Source organism: Bos taurus, chromosome 19 (genome assembly GCF_002263795.3).
Source record: "Bos taurus isolate L1 Dominette 01449 registration number 42190680 breed Hereford chromosome 19, ARS-UCD2.0, whole genome shotgun sequence".
Lineage (NCBI taxonomy): Eukaryota > Metazoa > Chordata > Mammalia > Artiodactyla > Bovidae > Bos > Bos taurus.
Genome location: NC_037346.1, coordinates 62,473,049 through 62,495,907, shown reverse-complemented (window position 1 = coordinate 62,495,907; position 22,859 = coordinate 62,473,049). Strand labels below are relative to the sequence as shown.

General features: G+C 41.9%; 1 protein-coding gene across 9 annotated transcripts in view; it reads left to right on the top strand.

Moving 5' to 3' along the window:
* The window catches only part of CEP112 (centrosomal protein 112), a 320,619-nt gene that overhangs the window by 104,754 nt on the left and 193,006 nt on the right, over positions 1–22,859 (top strand). The window lies entirely within an intron of this gene.

Here is a 22,859-nt window from a genome sequence, read left to right as displayed (position 1 = left end):
AATAGAATCAAGGAGCTATCTAGAAAGAAGCTAAAGGAAACCTGCAAACTTGAATACTCAGTCTGAAGATTTCTATGCCTTTTAAGTGAATGAAAACATTTTTACAGGGTCACCTTGATAAGACATTTTATTCTGTGTAGAAAACAAGACTTTTACTTTTTAAAGTTTTCTTGGAGGAATAACTAAAAATAGATTCTACTGCAATATCAAAATAGCGTGTATGGTGTTGGTTTTAACCAAGAATATATAAATTTAAAGACTGATTAAGTTTGTAAATTTTCAGTTTTTTTCTTTTGTTTTATGGTACTTATTAAAGAAGATGTGGTGTTGGTTTAAACCAAGGCATGGTGGTTTAGTCACCAAATCGTGTCCCACTCTTTTTGCCCCATCGACTGTAGCCCACCAGGCTCCTCTGTCCATAGGATTTTCCAGGCAAGAATACTGGGTTGCCGTTTCCTTCTCCAGGGGATCTTCCTGACCCAGGGACTGAACCTGGGTCTTCTGCACTTCAGGCAATTTCTTTACTGATTGAGCTACCAGGGAAGCCCTTAATGAAGAATGTATAAAGACCAATTAAATTTGTAAATATTCAGTATTTTTTCTTTTATTATTATTACTAAAATTAAGAACAGATACAGTTTATAATGCATTTTCAATTAAAATATATCATTTTCATATTTACCTATAATGTTACCATTAAAAACCTAGATATTATATAAAGTTGGAGAGCAGGAAGATATTATTTGAAATGCATGAAATCATTTTAGATTTTATATAGCTAAAATTAAATTAATTATGTCAAAGCTGGATTAAATGTAACCAGAAATTGGTAAATTATTTTATAGTTGAGTTATTTAAGAAGTTTATTATATGTCACTGCCACTTCAGTTCTGGGCTAATCTAAAAAAGAAATGCTTCTTTTCCTACTATTGTAACAGAAGACTTCTGTTCAAGTGAACCCACCCAAGGTCCTTGGAGGGTGAACTCTGGTTGCCAACATTGTGCAATGAGAATACTTTTCAAAGTATCTGTTCTTTAGCTTTATTTTTATCACAAACTAGTACATGCTTCTGTAGAGAGTTGTAAAATTACAGAAGAGCACAGATAAAAAAATCAAATCGTTTATGGTCACATTAAATAGAACTATCTACTGTTTTGCCATTTTATTATTTTATTGAAGTATGATTCATTTACATGATTATTAGTTTCAAGTGTAACATGTAATATTTGACATTTTTATACATTTTTATACATTACAACATTCAAAAAACAAAGATCATGGCACCCGGTTCCATCATTTCATGGCAAATACATGGGGAAACAATGGAAACAGTGACAGATTTTATTTTCTTGGGCTCCAAATGACTGCAGATGGTGACTGCAGCCACAAAATTAAATGACACTTGCTCCTTGGAAGAAAAGCTATGACAAACCTAGGTAGCATATTAAAAAGCAGAGACATCATTTTGCCATCAAAGGTCCGTCTAGTCAAAGCTATGGTTTTCCCAGTACTCATGTATGGATGTGAGAGTTGGATCATAAAGAAGACTGAATGCCCAAGAATTGATGCTTTTGGGCTGTGGTGTTGAAGACTCTTGAGAGTCCCTTGGACAGCAAGGAGATCCAACCAGTCCATCCTAAAGGAGATCAGTCCTGATATTCATTGGAAGGACTGATGCTAAAGCTGAAGCTCCAATACTTTGGCCACCTGATGTGAAGAACTGACTCATTGGAAAAGACCCTGATGCTGGGAGGGATTGGGGGCAGGAGGAGAAGGGGACAACAGAGGATGAGATGGCTGGATGGCATCACCGACTCGATGGACATGAGTTTGAGTGAACTCCAGGAGTTGGTGAAGGATAGGGAGGCCTGGTGTGCTGCAGTCCATGGGGTCACAAAGAGTCGGACACAACTGAGCGACTGAACAACAACAACACATCACAAATGGTCACCACGTTAAGTCTATACCGTCTATCACCACACAGTCACTGCAGCGTTACTGAGGGTGTGCCCTGAGGTGTTCGTGACATCCCCACGACTCACCGCTCATAACTGCACTCGTTCCTCTTCATCCCCTTCACCTGTTCCTTCCATCCCCTCACTCCTGTCTCCTCTGCCAGCCTCTGGTTTCTTCTCTTATCTGTGAAGTTTATTTCTGTTTGTTCTGTTTTGTTGGTTTGTTTTGGTTTTTAGAAAACTGCAGTGAGATATCACCCCACACTTGTTAGCATGGCAGTTATTATAAAGACAAGAAACAAACAAGTGTTGGTGAGGATGTGGATTAAAGGGAACTCTCATGAAATATTGGTTGGGATGTAAATTGGAACATCCACTATGAAAAACAGTACGGAGGTTTCTCAAAAATTAAAAAGTGAACTACGATACGATCCAGCGGTTCTGATTGAGTGGAGTGTCCCTTAGGTGCATCTGGTCTAATGCATAGTTCAAGTGCAGAGTCTCCTTACCGGCTTTCTCGTAGGTGCATCTGGTCCAATGCATAGTTCAGTGCAGAGTCTCCTTACCGGCTTTCTCGCTGGCTGGTCTATCCACTGTTGAAAGTGGGGTTGATATCCCTGCTGTTATTTGATTGTCTGTTTCTCTCTTCAGGTCTGTTAATATATACGTATTATATATTTCTTCCTCCTGTGTTAGGTGCATAAGTGTTTACTAGTGCTGCATTCTTTTAATCAGTTGGCCCTTTTATCGTTGTATGAGGGCCTTCTTTGTCTCTTGTTACAGCTGTTGGCTTCAGGTCTCTTGAGTGTGATAAAGTGCATCTGCTTCTGCTGGATTTTGGTTTCCATTTGCTGTGGATTATCTTCTTTTATCCCTCTACTTTCAGACTATGTGTACTTGAAGCTGAAGTGAATCTCTTGTAGGCTTAGTTATAGGCAGCATATAGTTGAGTCTGTTTTGTTTTCTTAATCCTAATTCATACGGCCACTGTCTTTATTTACATTAGAGTATCTAATCCATTTCCATTAAAGTAGTTAGTGACAGTTATGGATTTACTGCTGCCATTTTTAAAGTTTTCTGGCTGTTTTGTAATTCCTTTGTTCATTTATTCCTCTCATGCTGTCTTCCTTTGTGATTTGATGACTGTCTGTAGTGGTCTGCCGTGACTCCTTTCTCCTTATCTCTTGTGTGTCTGTGGAGTGCAAACCCTATGCTCCGCAGGGAGCAGCTGGCAGTGGAGAGTGGGGGGGGTCTATGGCAGGAGTGTGTATCCTGCTCCCCTGGACACGGCCCAGGTGTGTCACCGCGGGCCCACTGTCCCTGTGCCCGTTAAGGACTGCAGTCCTGTGGGGCTTGTAAAAGCAAGGCCTGCTGCAGCCAGAGCCTGGCATTGTGTAGGAGCTGCTCAGCTCGTTTCTGGATTTCTTTAGAGTGACTCGCTCTGCGGCTGTGCAATCCGTGTGTCTGCAGGCAGCGGGGCCTTCTGGGTCCTCATTGATGCCCTCTCTCGTAAGTGCTTTTCTCCTTCCTGAAGCCCTGTCCTCTCTGTGCTTGCGTGGTGCCAGACGCATCCAATGGTTTTCTCCCTACTTGATTGGAGGCTCTTTTTCAATCTCCTTTGAACTGAGTCCTCCTTTCCCACCAGGATTCCATGTTTCAAAGTTACCTGGGTTCAACCCTAGACCATCTCTTTGTATATATGCCCACTTCTGAAGTGATCTCATAAAGCTTCAAGTACCATGCATTTAGTAAATCTCACATCTTTATCTCTGGCCCAGAGATGTCTGTTATAGTCCAAACTCTTCTGTTCAACATCTTTATTGAGTTATTTTTTAACACTTCTTTCCACATCCATTTAAAAAATCGTTTATCATCCCTTCATTTTATGATTTTCTTTACTATATTTTTCATCAGTTTTTTTGGCCTCTGAGTATGTGTTTAAGATGGTTTATAGCATTATTGATTTTATTTTCTGTACCTACATTTCTTCTCTCTTTTATTTTTATTATGAAATGTTATTGTGCTCTAAATTTTTCTCTTTTTAAATCCCTTTTCATCTTAATCATTCCTCATTTTAAATATTACTGATATGTTAAATCTTAGCTAATTCTTAAGGCTTTACTCCCTATATCATTAAGACGGTCATCTACCTTTCCAATATGTCACAGTTTTTCTGATATTTTCTTCTGGATATTATATCAATAGGTTTTTCTTCTGTGTGTCTAGAATGTTTTCTTTCCCGGTTCTATTCCTGGCTTCTGCAGTAGCTTTCAGATTCTAATTGATCTTTGTCTGCATTGTTCCTCAGCTTTGAGCAGGGTACATTTTGTTTCGTCCTGACGATTTATTTATTGAGCACACGCGTGCATTTCCACTTTTGTGGCCGCCATCTGACAGTGGTGCGCTACGTGTCTGGGTATGAGTCGCCTCTGCTCCATGTCGCCGTGCATATCTTCCATGCTCTCTTAGAGATATGCAAGTGGGTAGACAGAGATTATTTGTCAGCTGCCAGTGAAGTTCCAAGTTTCTGGGGAAATATCATCTAGAGAAACTTCGCTGTACTGATGAGATACTTTTTCATAACCTGTATGATGAGTATCTGCTTTTCTGAACGCATGTGAATCCGTCGTTCTCAGTACGTTTTGAATTTGAGTGTCTCTTTTCGTGTCCACCCATGTCACTTTCTTCATGGAGATCACAGTCTTCTCCGCACCGTGCATCACCATTTGTCCTTTACTCCTAGTCTGGACGTCTTCTGGGAGTTCCTGGCTCTGAATGCATGTGTATAAAGCATCATCCCAGTCTGGACGTCTTCTGGGAGTTCCTGGCTCTGAATGCGTATGTATAAAGCATATGTACAAAGCATCAGGACGTGTTTCTGTGCAGCTCCCTGTTTGGGGAGGAATCCCAGCTACCAAAATATTTTATTTTTTTTTTAGACACAGAATCTTTGACCTGAGGAAGGAAGGTTCTTCCTTCCTCGTTTATCAAAGCTTCTGTTTCCTGAGACCAGTTTACGTCTGCTCTCAGGTGGACCTGTATAGCTTGTCGTCGTGGTTTTTTAAGAATCCGCTTCCGTTTGCTCTGTATTTATTGGAGGTTCCTCTCAAGTTTTTTCACCGAGTACTTTGTCCATCTCAGTTCTTGTTATTGGGATTTTTAAAGTATTTTTCCGCTTTCTTTTTGTAGGTATGTTGGTAAGTATTTAAGAGAGTCTATTCAGGAGATGGTAGCCAGATGTCACTTTGTGTATGAAGAAGAAAACTGTTCTTAACATATTTCTGATAGAATTCTTTTTGAAATGTAATATACACCCTCCCATCCATTTTATCCTTGCCTAATGAAAACAACTTTTGGCAAGTTGGCATCATTTTTGGAATCAATTATTGTAATTTGGTGTAGATTCAATTATAGATTAGTTTGTGTGAGTAAAACCTAAACATGTAGTGACCTTCTTGTGACCTTGAAACTTGATTTTTTTTTTAAAGTCCTTGATCTCAGCTTGCTCTGTGGTCTTTGCCTCTTTTTCAAGAGGACAGCTCGCCACGTGGAGCTGTGTGACCTCCTGAGCTGCACAGCACTGTTAGCTTTCTGCAAAATTAATAAGTAAATCAAAGGCTGACTCAGATCTCCCAAATGGTTTTTTTTAACTCCAGAAAATCATCATATTCTCTGTTGCCATGAGTGTTCTTTGATTTTTCACACCAGTGAGATATGCTTTATTAATATAATAGAGCACAGCCGGCTCCTCCTGAGCTTTTATCCTTCCTTTAAAGATTCTCGACACTGTTCACGGAGCACATGGGAAGCGCTGTCCTTGCTCTCCATCGCCTTGTCTGCCTCCAGGGCCCTGTCTCTAATACCGTGACACTGGCGCCATTTCTACCCTGGCAACTCCAGTCTCAGTCTCTACAGTTAACCTCCACCTGGGGACGTGTTCACGTCCACGTCATGAGGTTAGCAGCACACCGACCAGCTTTCTGCAAGAAGGATTGTGTCAGACATAGTAAACACAGATGAGTGAGTGCCAGACATTTCCATCTGCAAGAAAAACCTGCTTCTACTTCCTCACTGGATTTCCTTTATTCCTTCCCTAAGTCATAGTCCCCCAAGTTTGAGGTCATGAAATTTAACAAGAGAATTTGAAAATTGGAGGCTTTGTTAACATTTGGAGCCTCTAGTTTTTATTGCTTGATATAAAATTTACTCCTGTTAGGTGTGGAATACACAAATGTCAAGGCACTTTGAAGAGACCTGGAGTAATCTGAACCATATATCTCTATTCTTAGTGAAAAGTGAAAACACTGCAGACGAGGTTTCGTGTGGAGTAAACCAGGTCTGGAAATGGTCTGTATTGAAAGACCTAACGGCCGTTTGATGTCTGATTCTTTGATTTGCCTTTTCTCTGTGAAGGGGTGCTGTGTGATTATAATTAGAAACATTTCAAGTTCTTTACCTGGGAGTTAATTGCTCCATAATTCGCTCTATTGTGAGTGATCAGGTAGCTTTGCTTGGTAGTGGGGTTTGAAGTTATTATTGAGGAGAGACTCCCTGTGCAGCAGGAAAAGTTTGGTGACACCCCTAATGGGAAGTCACTTGTCATGCAGGTTTGGCTGTGATGTGAACATACATTTATTATATATTTAACATGTTTCATTTTAATGATTTTCTAAGTAGTTAATGGGGATATAATAGTTTGGTTTTCTTGAAAATTGTGCCATTATGTTTGAAGTTGGAAATTATGGATAAGTAAGTAGGAAACCTATATGCAGGTCAGGAAGCAATGGTTAGAACTGGACATGGAACAACAGACTGGTTCCAAATAGGAAAAGGAGTACGTCAAGGCTGTATATTGTCACCCTGCTTATTTAACTTCTATGCAGAGTACATCATGAGAAATGCTGGGCTGGAAGAAACACAAGCTGGAATCAAGATTTCCGGGAGAAATATCAAGAACCTCAGATATGCAGATGACACCACCCCTATGGCAGAAAGTGAAGAGGAACTAAAAAGCCTCTTGATGAAAGTGAAAGAGGAGAGTGAAAAAGTTGGCTTAAAGCTTAACAATCAGAAAACAAAGATCATGGCATCCGGTCCCATCACTTTATGGCAAATAGATGGGGAAACAGTGTCAGACTTTATTTTGGGGGGCTCCAAAATCACTGCAGATGGTGACTGCAGCCATGAAATTAAAAGACGCTTACTCCTTGGAAGGAAAGTTATGACCAACCTAGATAGAATGTTGAAAATCAGAGACATTACTTTGCCAACAAAGGTACGTCTAGTCAAGGCTGTGGTTTTTCCAGTGGTCATATATGGATTTGAGAGTTGAACTGTGAAGAAGGCTGAGCACCAAAGTATTGATGGTTTTGAACTGTGGTGTTGGAGAAGACTCTTGAGAGTCCCTTGGACTGCAAGGAGATCCAACCAGTCCATTCTAAAAGGAGAGATCAGTCCTGGGTGTTCATTGGAAGGACTGATGCTAAAGCTGAAGCTCCAATACTTTGGCCACCTCATGGGAAGAGTTGACTCATTTGAAAAGACCCTGATGCTGGGAGGGATTGGGGGCAGGAGGAGAAGGGGACGACAGAGGATGAGATGTCTGGATGGCATTACCGACTCGATGGACATGAGTTTGGGTGAACTCCAGGAGTTGGTGATGGACAGGGAGGCCTGACGTGCTCCGCTTTATGGGGTCGCAAAGAGTCGGACACAACTGAGTGACTGAACTGAACTAATGGTGCCAGAGAAGACTCCTGAGAGTCCCTTGGACTACAAGAAGATCAAACCAGTCAATCTTAAAGGAAATCAACCCTGAATATTCATTGGAAGGACTGATGCTGAAGCTAAAGCTCCAGTACTTTGGCCACCTGATGCAAAGAGCCGACTCGTTGGAAAAGACCATGATGCTAGGAAAGATTGAAGGCAGGAGGAGAAGGGGGCAGCAGAGAATGGGATGGTTTGATGGCATCACCAATGCAATGAATATGCACTTGGGCAAACTTCAGGAGATGGTGAGGAACAGGGAGGCGTGGCATGCTGCAGCCCATGGGGACACGCCTGGGCACCTGGACACAACCCCCAAGTGGAAGGCACTGTCAGAGTTTCACATTCTCGTTTGTTAGGCGACTTGAGAAGTTCTCGGCTTTGCATTGATACAAACACTCGCATCATCTTGAGCACAGTTACCCCTGTGCTTTGGGAAGCTGTGAATGTCATGTTCTTCTTGAAAACAGCTTTCTTCAGTATGGCTGCTGGTGGCGGTGGGGACCCATCTGTTCTCTTTTCTGCTTGAGCATCTGAAACCACTTTCGATGGGGAGCAGTCAGAGTTTCCATTTTATTCTGAGCATTCCTGAGCGTCAGCAGGCGTGCTGACACGGCCCTCCTCCCAGAGGCAGGATGAGAAGTGCAGAGAGAGGACAGAAAGCTGCAGCGACCTTGCTTCCAGCTGAGGAGGAAGCCTCTGGTCTCAGTCCTCCTTTGCGGGAGCGTCTTCATGGACTTCTACGTTCCTTCTCGCTGCCTCTGAGAGTGTCTGTCCAATGTGACCGTCAGGAGGCCTCCTCGGCAGAGACAGTTGTGACACTATTTCACACAATAGGTTTAATTTGAAACATGAGATCTTTAGGCTTTTGGATGTTTTTTTCAAGAACTAAGTTTGCAAAACTCGTACTTTTTAGCTTCTTGAGTTTCACCATAATCAAGATTGATTTTAGCAATGGGATGTGGTGAAATAAATGTGATCCTGATGAGGAATTGATACTAATACAATATAGCAATACTTTGTTTAATGTTTTATGGTCAACAAATGATTTTAAAACACATTCCCTTCATGTAGCCTCAGAAGAACTTTGTGTGGTTGTTTGTTCTTATCTGCAATTTCAAGGGAGAAGCTGAGACATTTCAAGGAGGGGAAGAAGTGTAGCGGCCCGGCTCAGCCCTCCTCTCGCCCCGGAGGAGCTGACTGAGGCGCTCACGCTCCAGGCCAGTCGGGGGCGGCGGGGCTGGAGGCCAGCGCAACGCATGCGGCCCACAGGTGCCCTTTCAGCAAAAGGTGGTATCTTGTGATTAAAGGAAAACGTGTCATCGGTGTGGGTTTCTCTCTCTCCCTCCCTGGAGGTAATCACGCCTTTCTTGTTAACATTTTATGCTTTTACCACATCTTTTAAAGGCTGTGTTACCTCCTTGAAATGATACCTGATTTTCATTAGGAGGAATTATCTTCAAGGAGAATTGTCTGTCCCCTATGCAAATAGACTTTTGATAGTCGTAATCGAGTAATTTATCACACAGACCAGGATGCGTGTGAATCCCACTGCTAGAATCTCAGATTAGTCCCACATTCTGACTCCCACTGTTTGTGCTTTAACATAGAGCATTGTAATCCCAAAAAAGATGTCACACACTTTTCTTTTTCTAACTTCTGCTTTTAAGGCTCTAAATTGTTTTAAGAAATGCTGAGATTGTATCCTACAAAGTTTCATATGTCCCTGTTTTCCTTGTGATTCATTTACAAGTATAATTAGTTCATGATCTTCAATATGATTTCTTATTAGACAGAAATTACCTCATGGTGTGTTTTCCACTTCCAAAGAAATGCCCTTTATCCCCTCTCAGCAGGCAGAGATAGGAAACAGGGATGCATACACCCACACGCACGGCTGTGTGTTTATTCACATACGTACACCAACACACATACCCACCCCTGCTTCTATATTTAGCTAAACATGTAAGCGTCATGAATTCACACTGACTCCAGCTCCAGGGAGATGCTACAGGTTAGCCTCTCCTCACACGCTCTTCCCTTCTCTGACAGAGAGAAACCTGACTTCCAATCTCTGCAAAGTTGTTAGCTCAACTTCCTGAATTCCAGGAGGTGGCTTTTGAATTGATAAAGCGTACTCTGGGAAAAAGAACCCTAAAGCCACGGTTTAATCCTTCTCTGAGTTCTCTGTCCTGAGTCTTGTGATCCGAGTATTGTCTTCAGAACTTACCCTGGCTATTTCTTCTCTCTCCTCTGCGTGGTTATGTTATTAATAATCTGAAGTGTGACCAGGCTTTTTATGGTGGTGTTTCACCTTAGAATTTCCCTCCTCCATCCTGTTTTATTCTTTCCTTTTCAGTCAGTGGAACATGAGCATGGTTTTAAGAATCAGACCTGGACCGGAAGGCGTGATTGCAGAGCAGTGTCCCCAGCTCCGCTCTGCTCCCAGCCTCCCTGCAGACGGCCGGTCTCCTCAGCTTCTGGCCAAGCCTCTCTGTGTGTGTTTTGCACAAATGAGCTCTTAGGTGTTCATCTCATGATTTTCTCTTCATTTGTACAGTCTCCTTTCCCCTTTATTAGACACTGGAAGTCAGTCACTGCTCTTGCATCAGCACAGTGTACTGACGTGCAGATGAAGCTTAGTTTATGCAACTGCTGTCCTGCCTGTGGACCTGGAGGTCGTATGCAGTATTCGCAATGATGAATGGTGCTGAAAAGAATAACCGAGTAGATACGTATTTTTGTATTCTTTGAAATTTATATTGAGGGTGATTTTAGAAATGAGAATGCTGGGTGAAAAGACAAACTGCTGCTGCTGCTGCTGCTGCTAAATCGCTCAGTCGTGTCCAACTCTGTGCGACCCCATAGACGGCAGCCCACCAGGCTCCTCCGTCCGTGGGATTTTCCAGGCAAGAGTACTGGAGTGGGGTGCCATTGCCTTCTCCTGAAAAGACGAAACATTTGTAGTTTTGTTGAGTATTGCCAAAGTCCCCTTCATGAAGTTTGCACTGATTCAACGTCTACTGGCTACATATTAGAGTGACTTTTGACTTAGTCTTCCAGGTAGAAAGCGTTGTTCTGTTTTAAATTTTTTGAAGTTCTGCTAGGTGATAAGCAGTTTCTCAATATTGTCTTAATTTGCTTTCTCTAAGTGAGAATAAACATATTTCCATATATTTAAGGGTGATTTTAAGTCTTACTGAGCTATAATTGAAACAGTAATTTCATGTAGTGTAGACTCATGTTTTGACATGTGTTCACTTGTGAAACTGCCAACCCAGAAAGGTATGTGTGTGAGCACAGAATCACCCCCACGTGTCCCCTCGCCGGTGTAATCTCTCCTGCCCGCACTTCTGCCGCGCCACGTGCTGGCAGCCGTAAGTGTCCCTTCTGTCGCTGTCACTGTACTTGAATTTCTAGAATTTTGAGTAAATGGAAGCGTGTTGTCTGTATACTTGCTGGTCCCGCCTCTTGCCCTTGACTTGATGGTGATGAGGCTATCCATGCACTGCACATCAGCAGGCCTTTCTTTTATGCTTTCGACTAATATTCCATCACATTGATACACCGTAAGTTCTTCATCTGTGTATCTGCTGCTGGACATTTACACTGTTTTCACTCTTGGGGCCATTACAGATAAAGCCTATGATAAAGGCTCTAAAGCCATAGATAAGTCTGTGAACATCAGTGTCCAGGTCCTCGTATAGACGTCTGCATTTTGTTCCCTTGGATAAAAACCCGTAAGTCACACGCCTGGATCACATGCGAGGTGTACGTGCGCCTCTTTGAGAAACTGCCGTACTGTCTCCAAAGTGGTGGCGCTGTTTCACACCCACGGGCGTGTGTGAGGCCTCCAGGTCCTCCAGATTCCCGTCAAAGTGCAGTACGATCATGGTTTTGCTTCCGCGGTTCCAGCGGGTGTGCACAAGTAAGTTGTTGTGGCTTCAGTTTGCATTTCCCTAGAGACTTGTGTTGAAAACACTTTTCATGTCTTTTTTGTTTTGTACTTTGGTGTCCAGATATTTAACCTATATTTTAACTGGATTGATTATTTTCTTGTTATTGAGTTTTGAGAATCTTTTGTTCATATTGGATACAAGTCCTTTGACAGATGGTTTGCAAATATTTTCTCCCAATGTGCGGCTTTTCTTTTCATTCTTTTAATAGTTTCTGCCAAAGGACAGGTGTTTTTAATTTTAATGAAATTCAGTTTGTTTGTTTGTTCTTTTATGGATTGTGCTTTTAGTGTCATAGCTGAGAACTCCTTCCCTACCTCAAGACACAAAGGGTTTCTCCTATTTTCTTTTGAAAGTTTTATAGTTTTTAATCTTGTGTATGCCGGGAAGTATGAATTGAAATTTTTTCTCTTTATTTCATAAAACTGCCTTCTTTACCTTTAATACATATGCAATCTGTAGTGATCTTCATTCATAACCTTTCATTCATAATATTGTTAATTTGTATTATTTCTTTTTCCAGATCAGTCTGGCTATAGTTTTATCAATTTTATTAAGAGAGCCAGATTTTGTTACACTGATTTTTGTCTAATGTTTTCTGTTCCTATTTTATTGATTTCTGTTCTGATTATTTTTTCCCCTCCCACTTTATGTTTAATTTACTGTTCTTTTTCTAATTCATTAAGGTGAAAGCGGATGCCGTTGATTTGAAATCTGTATGTTTAAATTTTTTCCATTTAAGTATTTAATTTTATAAAACTTACCTCAAGTTCTTTGTTGATTGTTTAGTTGCTCAGTCGTGTCTGACTCTCTGCAACCATGTGGACTGCAGCACACCAGGCTTCCCTGTCCTTCATCATCTCGTGGAGCTTGCTCAAACTCATGTCCATTGAGTCACTGATGCCATCCAACCATCTCGTTATCTGGCATCCCCTTCTCCTGCCTTCAATCTTTCCCAGCATCAGGGTCTTTTCCATAAGTCAGCTGTTTGCATCAGGTGGCCTGAGGATTGAACTTCAGCTTCAGCATCAGTCCCTAGAAACATCTTTTTAGTTTTGATATGTTTTATGTTCGTTTTCATTAAGTTCAAAATATTTTCTAACTTCTCATTTTATTTCTTTTTTTGACCCATACATTTGTATATTTAGTTTTCAATTATTTGCGGGTTTCATAGAAATCTTTCTTATATAGGTTTTACATTTAATTCCACTGTGATCAGAGAGTATGCATTGCATGACTTGAATCCTTTTAAAATGTTTGAGAATTGTTTTATGTTCCCAAATAAGTCTATTTTTGCTAAGTATTCTACTCTTGAAAGTGACATATTTCTGCTGTGGTTGGATGGAATGTTCCGTAAGTGTCAGTTAGGTCATGTTAGATCTGTAAGGTTTTAATTTTAGCTAAATTTGAAAAGGGTTTGGCCATCATTTCTTCAAACATTTTCCCATGCCAGCTCTCTCTGGTGTCTCCTTCAGAGGCTCTCGGTGCTCGTGCATTGGGTTACTCGTGCTCTCCTTCCTTTTTGTTGTTCTGGTTTCCTTTCTGTGCTTTGTTTTGCTTGGTTTCCACGTTCACTCATCTTCTCTTCAGCAGCGTATAATCTGCCTTTAGTCTCATCCATTATATTTTTCAAACATTGTAGTTTTTCTGTAAAGCTATAGAGACTCCCTCTAGAATCGAGGCAACTGTCTCTCTAGAATCGCGGCGAGTGGAGGTAGTTCTCGGCGTCATCACAACCCCTTTCTCTGTTCTCTGTGTGTCTTCTCGGTTCCGGTTCTCTTCTAGGAATTAGCAATCTTTCTTTCCCTTTCACAGCTTCTCCACTTGTCCTTTATTCTGGAACGTCCTTATCCTGGATTCTCCAGTCCTCTCACCCATCAGTTGACTTGACATCACTGTCTTATATCCTAATTCCTAGGGAAGGTTTATTTTTCCCTGTTATACAAACCCTTAATATCCTGTATTTCTCCTTTGTTCATTTCATTGAATGTTTGCCGAGAGCAGTGTATCAATTCACAGTCTTGCGCCTGTTAGACTGGAAGCTCCCGTAGCCCAGGAGTTGGTGTGACTCACCCAGTGGTGACTCCTCAGCCTCTGTGCAGGAGCCTGCCCGGAATGGGCGTTAACGCATCAGTGGTGCATGAGCGGGCGGGCACTGCGTGGTGGCGGGCGAGCAGGTGACCGCACTGACCGTGCACATGGGGGACCGGCACTGGGGTCCTTGGAGAAGCCTGGTGTGACGGGGAAGAGGTGGTCAGGGAGGCCGGCCGGACGGTCATGCATAGGTGGGTGCTTAAACCTAGCACAAACCCAGGTGACATGCTTTTATGCCATCAATAGAGAGTTTATAATCAGTAAAAATAGTTCTGCACGTTGCTTTATCTCCAAGAAGACCTTAATCCTGGCTTTAGAAATTGTGTGCCCCTGCCTGTCATCTTCCTCGAGAAAGAAAAATCTGATGGAGGTTTACTTTTTTCATGGAAAGTATGATGGTAAGGAGGAAAAGATAATTTATAAATATGAAATGCAAATATATATTTTACAAATACATGTTCAATTTATATACATACAGTTAACATATAATATGTATGCAAAGAACCTGCCTGCCAGTGCAGGAGACACAGGTTTGTTCCCTGGGTTGGAGAGATGCCCTGGAGAAGGAAATGGCAACCTAGTCCAGTGTTCTTGCCTGGAGAATCCCCATGGACAGAGGAGCCTGGCGGGCTACAGCCCACGGGGTCGCAGAGAGTCAGCGACTTAGCGACTAAGCAACAGCAACGTGTACATACACACACACACACACACACACACACCCACACACCCCTATATACAATACCTCTTAAACATCCTTAGTGGTGACCTTACCAAAGCGCTGTGCCCTTTATAAAGCTTCACTGTTTTACTCCAGGCGCAGTGCGCTCCTCTGGCCTTTGTTCGGAGTGTTGCATTCGTATCTCTGTGCAGGTTTATCACACTGAGAACAACATAGAGCATCTTTCTTCCCGTTTTGGAAGCAGGGACAGTGTCTTGATTACTTCTGTATTTCTAGCACCAAGCTCACATCTCAGCATACAGTGTTAAGTAAATGCTTGATGGACATTTTAGTTTTCAAATGTTGTAAAAGTTATTTGTTATACAAATATTAATGTTATAAAAGATAAATTATATTAAGGGCTTAGTTAATTAATGTTGAACAGTGATTTAGTTAAATATATGTGTTATACACCCACAAACAGATTTAAAGTAATAGAACAACTTTGAAGTCAGGTGGGCTGTTTTAACTTCTTATTTTGCCATTTAGTATATAAACTTGGGTAAACACTTAACTCTTCTAAATTTCATTGTTTTATTTTGTGAAAAAATAATTTTTTATAGTTATATAATGAAATGAAATAATGTATGAACTGCTCTAAATGTAATGAGTATAGAAATCACTCAATGTTCACTCTTTCCTCATTTGCAAAACCATTAAAAATTATGGTTACATTATAAAATGTTATAGTCTGTAGCAACATCATTCAGTAAAGTACTAGAACATATCTACTGTGGCTTTGAAATACATTTCACATAATTTAGAAATCATTTATGATAAGCAGAAAATTTTCTCTCAGTGATAAATGTTACATTTATATTTGGTAAATAAAGAGAAATTTGCCTACTTAAAATTTCGTGTGCTTGTGCACAGTGATGAATGTAAGTGAGAATATTTTCCAGCTACTTTGAAATACTGAACTGCCCAGGGACAAGGCATGGATGGTGTTTTGAAGGAAATAAATATTCCAGCCTCACATTTCAGCCTTTCTTCTTTATTCCTTTGATCTGGCTTTGGTTTACTTATCATTCTGCTTGAATGACTTCACACCGCCTTTCTCTCCACAGTAACAAGAAGTGGTCCTGCACCTACTTCACGGTGTTTAGACTTTGTCATTTCATAGGAGGAACATGTGTTTCCTCGTTATTTACTGATAAATTACTGCCCATAAAGTAGGATGGATCGATGGGCACGCATGTAGCTTTGCATATATCATACATAATTTATATGTAGAACTTTTAATCAGTACTTCGTTACATATAGGAAACATGAAAGGAGGCAACATTAGATTTGAGATTTATTTGAAGTTTAAAGTGAAAGTTGAAAGATTTTAGAGGGATTTTTCTTCACTGTACACTAAAGCTGTTCTATTTTTAAGGATCATTTTCCCAGAGTTTTCTTATTTCACCATAAAAATTTCAGTCGTTTTTTTATTTGCCGAGGTGTGAGTGTCCATCTCTTGCGACCCTAAGGACTGTATCCCACCAGGCTTCTTTGTACCTAGGATTTTCCAGGCAAGAATACTGGAGTGAGTTGCCATGCCTCCTCCAGGGGATCTTCCCAACCCAGGGATTGAACCCTGGTCTCCTGCACCTCCTGCATTGGCCACTGCGCCACCTGGGAAGCTAATAGTTTATATGAAATGCTATAGTAGCAGTATATAAAAAGTGCTAACAAGGATGAAAGTAAGAAGCAGCTAGCAATTCTATCTGAAGAGTTAACAGCTGAGCCCCTAAAGAATGACTAGTAATCTGCCAGTCAGTCAAAACAATCAAGAAGAGATGGCCAGGTAGGCTCCTGTAAAACTGATCCTCCCCCAGGTATAAACTCTGTTCAGACATAACCTTCAGACCCAGAGGGTGAATATGCAGAAGGAGACACGGGAGGCAAGGCACACCTAGAAGAAGGAAACGTGGACTTCCCGTTTTTACAGCAATGACCAGTTTTGATGCCACGTGAGACAGCTAGAACTCAGGTACATACTTGCCATCTTGGTGCTTGAAGAGCCAGATGAAAGGATGGGCAGTTGTAGCCACTGGCAAAGTAAGATGGAGACACCAAGAAACAAAGGAGCCTACTTCCCTGGTGCATATGTCTGCCCGACCCTCAAGACTCCAAAGCCCAAGTCAGGCTAACAGAGTGGATTTATAGATGAGCTTCTGCTCCTTACATGGGAGACAAGGTTTGTAGTTTGAATTCAGCCAAGTTAACTGCCTGCTATAAACAAGTAATGAAAATGATCATTCAGTACTACTCAGAGGAAAGAATAGAATCCAGACTGTCCGCTCTGTGTCACTCATAAAGATAGAAGCTAAAATGACTCGACACACAAAGAATCAGGATAACACGTGACCTAATTACTTTTAATTAGGATAACATGACCTTTTTATCCTCAACAGAAAATGTAAGCAACGGAGACTACCTCAGGATAAATTAGATACTAGAATCAGTGGATCAAAATTTAAACTAGCTATGCACAGGAACTTCAAGAAAAATTGGTAGTAATGAATGAAAATCTGAGAACTTTCAACAGGAAAACAGTGGAAAATACAACATTTGAGGTTTAAAACATAGCCTGAATATAACACCAGAATGAAGATTAAAAAAAGAACGTGAAGATAAGTTAATAGAAATAAGTCAATCTGAGGACAATGAGAAAACTTATTGAGAAAAATACAGCTGCAGATACTTGCAGGGTAATACCGATGTATAAAATATATTTCATTTGAGTCACAGAAGCAGAGGGAAGAGAGTAATAGAACAGAAAAATATTTGAAAAAGTCATGGCCCCAAATTTTCCAGTTTCATGGAAGACAAAGTTATGCTAATTGAAGCAGCTCAGTAACATCCAGGCACAGTAAATGGGAAACAAAACAAAACAATAACGCTTGTTCCTCGATGTCTTTTGAGCACAGCTGTCCTGGAAGTGGGTGATGGCTCCTCGTGGGGACATTCATTTGCAGTTCCTTTTTTTTTTTTAAGATACTGAGAGTCTGCTCATGCATTTTTTGGCTAATTATACATCTTCTTTGGAGAAATAACCTATGAGGATTCTTCACCTATTTTTATTCACTTGTTACTTTATATTATTTTTTACTGAAGTGTGTTGTGTTGGCTTCTGGTGTAGAGCAAAGCGATTGTTACAGATACAGACACGCGAGTCCTCCAACTTTGCTCTTTTTCAAAATAGTTTTGCCTATTCTGAGTCCTTTGTATTTCCATATGAATTTAGGATCAACTTATTAATTTCAGCAAAACGTCATCTGGGATTCTGACAGTGGTTGGGTTGAATCTGTAGATCAGTTTGAGGAGTATTGTCAGCTTTTCAATATTAAGACCACTGTTAATTTCCATTTCACTGGTGTTCGTGTCTAACCCTTGAAGTGTCAAATGTTTAGATGTGTCCACAGCATTTATCATTTTTAACAAGAATTTAGCAGAGACCATTGGTCTTAGTCACACAAAGAAGAGGCAAAAGAAGTCTATTTATTGCTCATGGTTAGCGAAAGGTATTATTTTGAGTGCCTTGAAAGTCATAGTTTCTGACTGACTCACTATCAGCAGCTTACGTGCCAATAGCAGCCGTGAGTATAGAGGATATAGCTGCTAGAAGTCTTGTTTTTCACCCTAGCTGGGGAGGGAGTGGAGACTCCGCTATGGTTTCCAGGCCTGTTGGAAGTGCTTTGTTCTGTTTTGTTTTCCTTGGGGCCTCCGGTGGAGAGGCCAGGCTGGCAGCAGATGAAGTCTGCTGTAATGTGAAGCCTGTGGATGTATGTTGGGTCTCTGCCATCATTATCAAAAGTGCTGGTGCAGAAATGTGCAAAGGGAAGATTTTCAAATTAAGGTTGGCCTGAACATATAAATGTTAGCTTTCAAAGCTCAAGAAATAGTAAATTGTAGTCCATTAGTCTCCTACATTTTATTGCTTGTTTGGAATAATCATGGTCTTCAGAACATCCTTTAATCTGAACTGGCTTGTGGTTGTATAAGAATGCAGCTTCTTTCTTCTTTATGCTTTATATACTCAGACGAGGAAAATTTACTGCATTTTATAAATAAATCAGAGTTAAAAAGGAAATTTTCTTCCCACCTTTTTATCTTCACGGAGGCACATCTTTAAGGCATTTGAGTGATGCGTATACACTCAGCTCCACAGCTAGCCCCACCGAAAAAATAATCTTCAAAGTCGTTTTTTTTTTTTTTGCTTCTTACAGGGCACATTATTTGGAATCACGGTAAAAGGAAATACTGGTCTTATATTATTGAGGAGCAGACCCTTCTCTTTTTCAAGTGCTGAAAAATTTCACTGCTATTTCATTACTTTGATGGAAATTAAAATGACACCTCATTAAAATGAATATCATCTTTTTATTTAAATAAGACATATTTTATGTTAAGACAGAAGATTTCAAAGTATGAATGGGGCTCAATGTGTTTGCATGGTTTAACTGGGCAGAAATATTGACTTACTGAGTGGTGCCTTCTGTGGTGTTTAACTTCACCACTAAATTAGCTTTGTAGGTGATGCTGCTGCTGCTAAGTCCCTTCAGTCGTGTCCGACTCTGTGCGACCCCATAGACGGTAGCCCACCAGGCTCCCCCATTCCTGGGATTCTCCAGGCAAGAACACTGCAGTGGGTTGCCATTTCCTTCGCCAATGCATGAAAGTGAAAAGTGAAAGTGAAGTCCCTCAGTCATGTCCAACTCTTCGCAACCCCATGGACTGCAGCCCACCAGGCTCCTCCGTCCATGGGATTTTCCAGGCAAGAGTACTGGAGTGGGGTGCCATTGCCTTCTACAGCTTTGTAGGTGAGGTGGGACTAAAAATGAATTGAGAGGCTTCACTCATTTCCTTGTGTCTTCTATTTAATATTAAATGGAAAGCAATATTTTAATATAAAACAATATTTCCTATCTGTAAATATTTTTTAATATGTGAAAAGACATTTATTATTATTAATGTTACTATACAACAGTCTAGTCAAGGTTATGGTTTTTTCCAGTGGTCATGTATGGATGTGAGAGTTGGACTAATAAAGAAAGCTGAGCTCCGAAGAATTGATGCTTTTGAACTGTGGTGTTAGAGAGGACTCTTGAGAGTCCCTTGGACTGCAAGGAGATCCAAGTAGTCAATCCTAAGGGAAATCAGTCCTGAATATTCATTGGAAGGACCGAAGCTGAAAGCTACAATACTTTGGCCACCTGATGTGAAGAGTTGACTCCTTGGAAAAGATCCTGATGCTGGGAAAGATTGAAGGCAGGAGAAGAAGGGGATGACAGAGGATGAGATGGTTGGATGGCATCACCAACTCAATGGACATGAGTTTGATCAAGCTCGGGGAATTGGTGAAAGATAGAGAAGCCTGGAGTACTGCAGTCGATGGGGTCGCAAACAGTCAGACACGACTGAGCAACTGAACTGAACACATTGGACGTCCCTGGTGGCTCAGTGGTGGAGAATCCACCTGCCAATGCAGGAGATGGTCAGGAAGCACAGGTCCAATTCCTGGCTTGGGGACGTCCCTTGGAGAGGAAATGGCAACCCACTCCAGTATTTTGGCCTGGGAAATCCCATGGACAGAGGAGCCTGGTGTGCTACAGTCCACAGGTTCACAGAAGAGTCAGAAATGACTTAGTGACGAAACAAAAACAGCAACAAGTGACGTACCCGTGAACATGCCAGATTGCATTTTCTCAAGTGGCAAAGGGGATGCGGGATGACGTTCCTCTTTGATTCCTGGAAACCTCAGCGTCATCTGTCTTCTGGAGGGTTCAGTTTCTTACAACGTCTACGATTCTGTCCACGAGGATTCCGATGATGCTTAGTACTGAAGAACATTTCACCAAGTCGTTCTATCGTGGGTCCTGGCACTGAGTGTTCACTTCTTTCTTCTGATCTGGTTTTCAGCACAGCATCATGTGTTTCTTCATCATCATGCACAGGATCTGGCCGAGGGATGGGCTTCGTGTGTTTATGCGGAATGTCCACAGAAGGGTGTACTGCCCTCAGATCCATCAGACGTCAGGCTAGAAATGATCAGTCAGAAGCAGTGTGCCTTACTTCACTAGGTTATAGTTTAACAAATAGCATTTTTATTATGGTCTCAGTATATAACTGATCATGAATAAAACTTTGGACCTTGATTTTTGTAGTCAATTATAAAGTAAATGAACTAAATTTGGTAGTTAAAAATGAGATAAAATAGAGAAAATATTTGTCCTATTAAATTGAAACTATTTATAGTAACAGTAGCTCAAGTGAATTATTGAACAAAAAATGTAGAACAACTAACTTTCAGCATTTACAGAAAAAGTTGATATTTCAGCCATATATCATATATTTTTATAAAATGTGTTAAAATTTTCTCCTGGCTAATTAAAGGTGCATAATTTTAAGTTATATGGTTTATAAATTTTTCTGAGTTTTCAAAGTGAAGAAGAACTAAAGAGTCTCTTGATGAAGGTGAAAGAGGAGAGTGAAAAAGCTGGCCTAAAGCTCAACATTCAGAAAACTAAGATCATTGCATCTGGTCCCATCACTTCATGGCAAACAGATGGGGAAAATATGGGAATAGCATCATGTTTCATTTTCTTGGGCTTCAAAATCAATGTGGATAGTGACTGCAGCCACAAAATTAAAGGACACTTGCTCCTTGGAAGAATGGCTTAACAAACCTAGACAGCATATTAAAAAGCAAAGCATCACTTTACCAACAAAGTCCATACAGTCAAAACTATGGTTTTTCCAGTAGTCATATATGGATGTGAGAATTGGACCATATAGAGGCTGAGTGGCAAAGAATTGCTTTCAAACTGTGCTGCTGGACAAGACTCTTGAGAGTTCCTTGGACTGCAAGGAGATCAAACCAGTCCATCCTAAAGGAAATCAGTCCTGCATATTCCTTGAAAGGACTGATACTGAAGCTCCAATACCTTGGCCACCTGATGCAAAGAGCTGACTTATCAGAAAAGACCCTGATGCTGGGAAAGATTGAAGGCAGGAGGAGAAGGGGACAACAGAGGATGAGATGGTTGGATGGCATCACCGAGTCAACAACAAACAAAAGTTTTCAAACATTGTCCACTATACTTTCCTTTCTATTATGAAACACACTGAGCATGCAGATGTGACCCTTTGAAGACTTGTAGTCTGCTGAATGGTCCGCAAGTGTGGAGAGCATGGGATGAACTAGTCCAGGGGGGCATGGCAGAGGAGAAGCTCCTGTGCATCCTGACCTCGTGACCTCCGAGGGACCCTCGTCGTCAGCTGCAGCCTCTGCCTCAGCACCCACCTCACAGTCCTCTGAATGGAGCCTCTGGGTGACCGCTCCCAGTCAGCCGGGCCCACGAGCCGCAGCAAAGTCCATCCAGCACTCGTGACAGCTCTCCGCCACAGTGGCCACCTGCTTCCAGGCCATGGGACCCAGTAGGGGTCCTTTTATGAGGCACTTCTCTCCTTCTGGGGACACGTTCTGAGCACAGGAGGTGGCATCAGGGACACCTGGAAAGCCCCAGAGAGCAGCAGCGCACGGGCTCCACGGGGGCGCCGGGCACAAGTCCCGCTTGGCCCGCCAGTGCCGTGGGGCCTCGGGGACAGCCTCTCAGCCCCGGTCTCCAGTTCTGCAAAGGCAGGGTTATGGAAATGCCTTATAGAAGCTGGACATAAAGGAGAGAAGACGCGTTCAAATCGTTTACACAGTGCCTGGCGCCCAGTCAGAGCTCAGCAGCGGCCAGTGTTAACACTCACACGTTTATACCCTGAAGTCTTACTTTATCTTCTGTCAGCATGCAGAGATGCCTCTTCGGTTGGTGGACCTTCCTGACTATTTGATTTTATTTCAAGGTACAAAGAAACGTAGTTACGGTTCTCTGAGGCGAGCCCACTGCGGGCAGGAGGTTGTCAGGCCGGCATGGCGCCCCCTGCCCATCACCCTGCAGGTCAGCGTCTGCCGGGTGTGCATGTTGGAGGCAGTCCTGTGGTACCTCGTGCTTTTTCAGTTGAGACGTTACCCACATACTGTAAGACTCACCCTTTCAAGGGGCACAGTTTAGCAGACTCTAGCATATCCACAAAGACGCGCGGCATCACCACTCTCCAAGTCCAGTGCGCTTGTCACCCCCAGCGCCCGTGCGTGAGCAGCACTGCCCACCCCCGCCCCCCGGCCCGTGCTGACCACTGACCTGCTTTCCCTGTCTCTATGGGTTTGTCTTTTCGGATGTTCCTCATAGATAGAATCGTGTGCTACGTAAGCGTGTGCCCTTGAGTCTGGCTCCTGTAACGCGGCAGTGTTTTCGAGATTTGTCCGTGTGCAGGGGCGTCCACGCTGCATGCCTTTCTGAGGCTGAGTGCTGGCCCACTGTGTGGCTGGA